Genomic DNA, 5,690 nt, shown 5'->3' with positions numbered 1-5,690 from the left:
TTCATAGCGGAGGATTCCAGTGTAGGGTTGAGAACACCACACGCATTTCGTTTGACCACACATGGGCTCTAAGAGGCACCAAATATATCGTTGGTGAGCCTGTTCCCGCGCAACCACGCAAGCTTCCTGCCCGGCTAGTTTGGCCACGCGTCGGCTAGAAGAGGGACAAATCATGGGCGTTTATTGGCAAAAAGCTTTGTAAAAACGAAATGTGTGGAATGACTTCGGTCATAAGTTTACCCATGGGTGATGAGGTCAAAGTTACACAGAAGGGTGATGATGGGCACTCGAGTGCGATAATTAATTCTGCGCTCTACAGGGCACACGGTTGAAGAAACCAATTGTGTGCAATAATGTCGAAGATCGCGATCGAGTTAGCTATACAGATCATGTGCTATGAGATCGACAAGGTAAACACATTCGAGAATGGTTAGTAAAATCTAAGACCATTGCATATTAAGGTCAAAATAGTGCCACCAATATATGAGTCTCATACGACGCCATTTCAACAATTGTGCCACAAAAACTCAAAATATTACAAGGTTCAAATTCCAGAGTTATATGGCTCAAATTCGAAGATTACAAGGTTCAAACTGATATTAGAAATGAAATTCAGCTCACCAGCTGCAAACGCCGCATTGATCCGCTGAACATGGATATAAGAGAGGTTCAAACTAATATCTCCACTTGTAAGGCTTGTTTTGAAACCTCATAATTTTTGCAAAGGGGTCAGCTGTTGAGAAGTCACGTATGGGGTTCCAAAATGAAATTCAGCATTTTCGGAGCCTATTCCATTCTGCCGCAGCCACCGACGCTAATCGACAAACCATTTTTTTGCGAAATAAATGTAGGGCAAACCTCATTACCTTTAGCACCCTTGCTCTGACAACAAAGAACCTGGCGAATATAATCTCCTGTAAGGTCCCTCGATAGGAGTTCAAAGTAATTTCTGAGAGATGCAGATCTAGGCATTCGATGTGATTATTATGTTGTATCACATTATCGACCACTGGGCCTAATCTTATCTGCAAAAGAAGAAAATGTGTTAGTTCCTACATGCAGTTTTGAACACTACTACAAGCCTATTTGGTTTGCGGGATCTGTAAAATGCACTAATGTTCCATCTTTGATCCGACATGATTAACATGGGCATTTGATTACAATCTAGAAAAATGTAGTCTTCTTCACAAGAGGTTGGAGTGGATGAAAATTTCCCTAAGAAAACTAGTACAGTTGAATCCAAAGGACAAATGCTTATGGATTGTAATCATATGGATCAAGCAAGCAAAATGGGGGAGGGGGACATGTATGTATTGAAATCCTCCAAAACTCCTTCAGAAATCGTAGTATCATTGTAAACTTGGAAAAAGGTGTCACAAATTGAACTCCCTTATTGTTAATATTTAACTAGAAAGGAACATCACCTAGATATATAGCTTCTCTAGGCATGGAAAGCATCTCAGGAAACTGACAATTTGGTCCAGGTTGGAGCCGATAGATTCTAGTGCCAAGACCTTCACTGTGCGCAGTTTCGTGGTCAAGCTTGTCGGAATCATTTTTTGGACGACAGACGAACATACATCTTCAAAATTAGAAATAACGTTAATTTCTAGAAGGAGAGGTAGAAGGCGGCTGTTGTACCTGAACAGATGTGGATCCAATAACAAATTTGGAGTATTTGTCAAACGAGTAGCCCACCACTGTCAATTTCGGTGCAGAAATGACGTTGATTCTTGTTGGACCTTCTTGATCAACTACAAGTGAAGGTGTGTCCTCAATGACCATACCGTGGTACACATCTATGATGTCTTTTTGCAGCACTACCAACACACATAAATAGTTCGGAGAGTCATGGAGGTGATGTGGAAGCTACTCAATCCATTGATCGCCTGAAGACAAAAGTACTCGAGTGCAGTACAACCACAGAGCAGGCGCTCCATGTCACCATTTGGGAGGCAGACGTGACGAGCTCGAGGTGCTTCAGTCGTGGTAGAATAAGAGCGGGCGCGCCATTAAGGGGGGGGGGATGGCAGTTCCTCAACTTGGCGGCGTGTAGCATGGGCGCGAGGCAAAGCGCTGACGTTGGCAGCGAGCGCATATGCCCATCATCAAAAGTGAGCTCCTCGAGCTGGTCTAGGGCGAGGGATCGGAACCAGTCGTCAAGCTTGGCTTGGTCCTTGCCGTTGGAACGGAACTTGCCCATGCTAAGGCCTCTGGTTGGGCCAGGGTGACTATCGAGGATATGGGAGAATGCATCCAAGCTTTTGCGATAGTCATGGCAGAGCTCGTGGGTGTCGATGAGGTCAAGAGGGGGGAGTGCCATAGGGGGTGCCATCATCGGGAAAGTACGGTTGTCCGTGCCCCATATTTGATTGGGTGGAGGGAGATGATGACTATCAACATATCATCGGGGAGGCTGCTGATGAAGTCTAGGCCTGCTGGAGTCGCTTGCGGTTCTGTCTCGACTCGCCTCCGCTTTTTGGCAGCCCCGTTCTCCACCTCCGGAGTCTCCTCATCAGCGGCGCTTTCTAATAGAAGTGGGAATACAAAGAATATTTTGTTAAAACAGGGCAATAATAAAGTGTATTGATAACTAGAAGTTATTAGGTAGGAAAAGAGTAAGAAAATGGAATAACAATTGGTTGCTTAAATACTACACAATTCCTTTGATATTGCTGGGTAAGTCAACATGCAGATACTTGAAAAGATCACTTACTTCGAACAAAGTCTGGATAGATGATATCGTCGGGGAAGTTAGCATATATCTCACAACGAGGCTCTTTTATGTGCAGTGCAATTTTAGTGCCAGCTTTCTGTACATAAGACTTATAAATTCTGTCCATACGCTCGTGGCAAAATAGGAGTGACCACATTTATCAAGTCTTACAGAAGGAACGATTGTAAATCCATTGTTTGTGTTCAGCCTGCAGTCTTGATTGTAAAGTGCAAGATTGTGTACTACAGATTCTGTTGCATAGCAAGGGACGCGCTACAGAAAATGGTAGGATTGTTAAAGAATATGGTAACATGCAAATATGGGCAAAACTAAAAGAATTGTACAACAGTTGAAATCAAAGGACAAAAATCCATAATTAAACAGATAGGGTAACCATGATGTCATGAAAATATGAGAGTAATCGAAAGGACAATACATCATTAATTTGCCTAATATAGAAAGAAGAGGAAAAAAAATTCCCCTTTGACGTATATGCTACATGTGGCACCTTTTATCCAGATGCAGCAATATATAGTACTAGAACATCAAGGCGCGCGTTGCAGCGCCCACTGATTTTGAGCAAACAATAATAAGACAATATAAATTTATGAAAGAAAAGTATAGTTATAAATGAAAAACTTGTTTACAATGTATAGAATAGCCGATTCAAACAATCATCAAATAACTCTATATAAGTTAGGCCTCATGAGATTTTATAAATCTTCTGCAGATACAAGATATAAAACAGGCAAGGAAAACATTTAAAAGATTAACGGTGAGAGACAATTATGAGTTGTCATGTGAAGCACATAAATGACATACAATTCTGATTTAGCATTTGAACATCAATATATATTATTTATAATTCAGACTGAAATACCAATATAAATATGTGTGCCGCTATGGATGATCCGAGGTGGAGGTAAAAATCGTTTGTTGCATGCTAGCCATAATGCTTCAGCAAGAAATTTTTCAACATCATGATCTGTCGAACGTGCAATTATGAAAATCATAATGAAAAATTGTGGCTGTTAGATCAAATGGATAACACAAAAACTCCATCGATCAAGCAGATTCCGAATAGAAGATATGATATCGAACAAGCACCTTATGCATCTGAAATTTTAGCATAGTGCACCGTATATTAAGTTATTCGATCAAGCAGCCGAAACAATTATATGTGCAAAAATTGTGTTAGCATAAGGACAAGAATCATACCGAGGGCTGCATATTATCATGCAAGAACATGGCTTGTGATATATCTATGGATGCCAATGCCATGAAGCATATTTTACTGCTGCTTCATTTTTTGAAGAGAACTTGAAGAAACCATATCTGTTGGGTTTCCTAAGCACATGATGGTGTATTACTTTAACTGTATATATGATAGATCCGTCAGTTAGAGAACAATCTCTAATCAACACAAATCATGGATCAAACACCAAATAGGGTCGAAACAAATAAATTAGTACCTTCAGTATCATGTTCATGCTGAGAGAATGCATTCTTCAGATCACTTTCATTGGTGTCATGCTGCCATCGTGACATATAGGACAGACCTGCAGCCGAGTGTTGAAGAAATAGCAAGCACTAAAAACCTGATTGTCCATCGATGTAAAATCTTCCTAACATTTACTTTAGTTAAAATTAGCTAGCTTCCCAAACTGCAATCGGTGAGGAAGCACACATATCAACCTCAACATGACATTTGTGTCTGAACATGAAACAATTAACAAGAAATTGTGGGGAGGAGCACTATGAGCCGGCGCTCCGATCGAGCCGCATGTGGAGGTGGAGTGCCTGCCGCTAGAGGGTCGGGTCATGCCCATCCACATGCTAGACGGCTGCGACAGCCGGGACCTCGGAAGCAGATACGCCGCGCCCGTGGCCACTTTCGTCATACATGCAGAAGAAAAAAAGTTGAGAGAGGAGAGACATCGCGATGCGATGAGCGGCTGGTCTCGTGGGTGGAGGTGGGCGACGGTGTCGCCGCCACTAATGAAGAGTCGAGGAGGCTGATGGTCCAGCTCTATATGTTCGACAGACTCCGGATCTTGCTTCTCGTACTCCAAAATCTAGCCCATGGAAGATGTCGTGGAGAGGCATGCTACCTCGCAAGGGAGAAAGGATAGGGTTTCCCAGCGCCGGACTTGCAACATGTGCCCGCCATACGGCGCCGCCGCCACGAGTTCGGCGCCAGGTTTGCGTTGCTGGGAGAAGGCCCAATGTTTAATACGACTCGATTAACCTTTTTTTTGCAAATATGACTCGATTAACCACATCAAGCTAGATGATTCTACGGAGCTGCGGCCCGAGAAAGCCCGACCTATAATACGGCTCGATTAACCACATCACGGCTAGATGGTTCTGCGGAACAGTAGCCCAAGAGACAGATTTAGATTTAGACGACCAGAAGCCGTGCGGTCGATGGAATCCGACGGCCAGCGATATAAAAATGCTGTGGTGGCCCGTAGCTCGCCCCATTATACTGTTTCTTAATATGTTTAGGAAAGTAGGCCGTGCCAGCCGATTTAGGGTGAGATTCAACATACTGCGTGCATCCTCAAGTCATCTGGTACTGTGAGATGGAACTCCATGGATGTCTGGCCGAGGCCACAAAGTCCAGATGTGTTTGCGCACTATACACTCTATGAATGAAAGAAAATCCTCAAATCAGCTTGAATAAAAATGAATTCACGGTGATTTCGGCCGGGTGATTAAAGGAGGCAGATGAACTGGGATAAGAGATGAGATAATATCTCATAAATTAGTTACCTTGTTGTCCATGAGAAAAAACCCTCAATACCGCGGATTCCCCTATCGGACGGAGCTTGATCGACCGCGAGCAGTGTCGACAAAGTCGATGACGATAGGCGGCGGCAAGCGGAAGTGGCAAAATGTGGTGGGGTTTGCCGGCAGCCTGGCGGCGACATGCATCGAGCTAAGTGGTTGCCGCAGCGATAGGCAATGCCAT

At 43.4% G+C, this 5,690-nt stretch overlaps 1 long non-coding RNA gene across 2 annotated transcripts; it reads right to left on the bottom strand.

Annotated features, from left to right (window-relative positions):
• Positions 1-480: 480 nt before the first annotated feature.
• On the bottom strand, positions 481-4,988 carry LOC123134157 (uncharacterized). Of its 2 annotated transcripts, XR_006465544.1 has the most exons (4): positions 4,189-4,988; positions 2,717-4,091; positions 1,642-2,528; positions 481-1,025 (listed from the first exon to the last, which is right to left on the bottom strand). It is a non-coding gene; the product is annotated as an uncharacterized lncRNA (long non-coding RNA). The 2 variants fall into 2 exon arrangements; XR_006465543.1 differs by having other exon boundaries at positions 481-2,528.
• Positions 4,989-5,690: the final 702 nt, after the last annotated feature.

Source organism: Triticum aestivum, chromosome 6B (genome assembly GCF_018294505.1).
Source record: "Triticum aestivum cultivar Chinese Spring chromosome 6B, IWGSC CS RefSeq v2.1, whole genome shotgun sequence".
Lineage (NCBI taxonomy): Eukaryota > Viridiplantae > Streptophyta > Magnoliopsida > Poales > Poaceae > Triticum > Triticum aestivum.
Note: the sequence above shows the minus strand (reverse complement) of the source record. Positions and strands in the feature narration are given on the sequence as shown.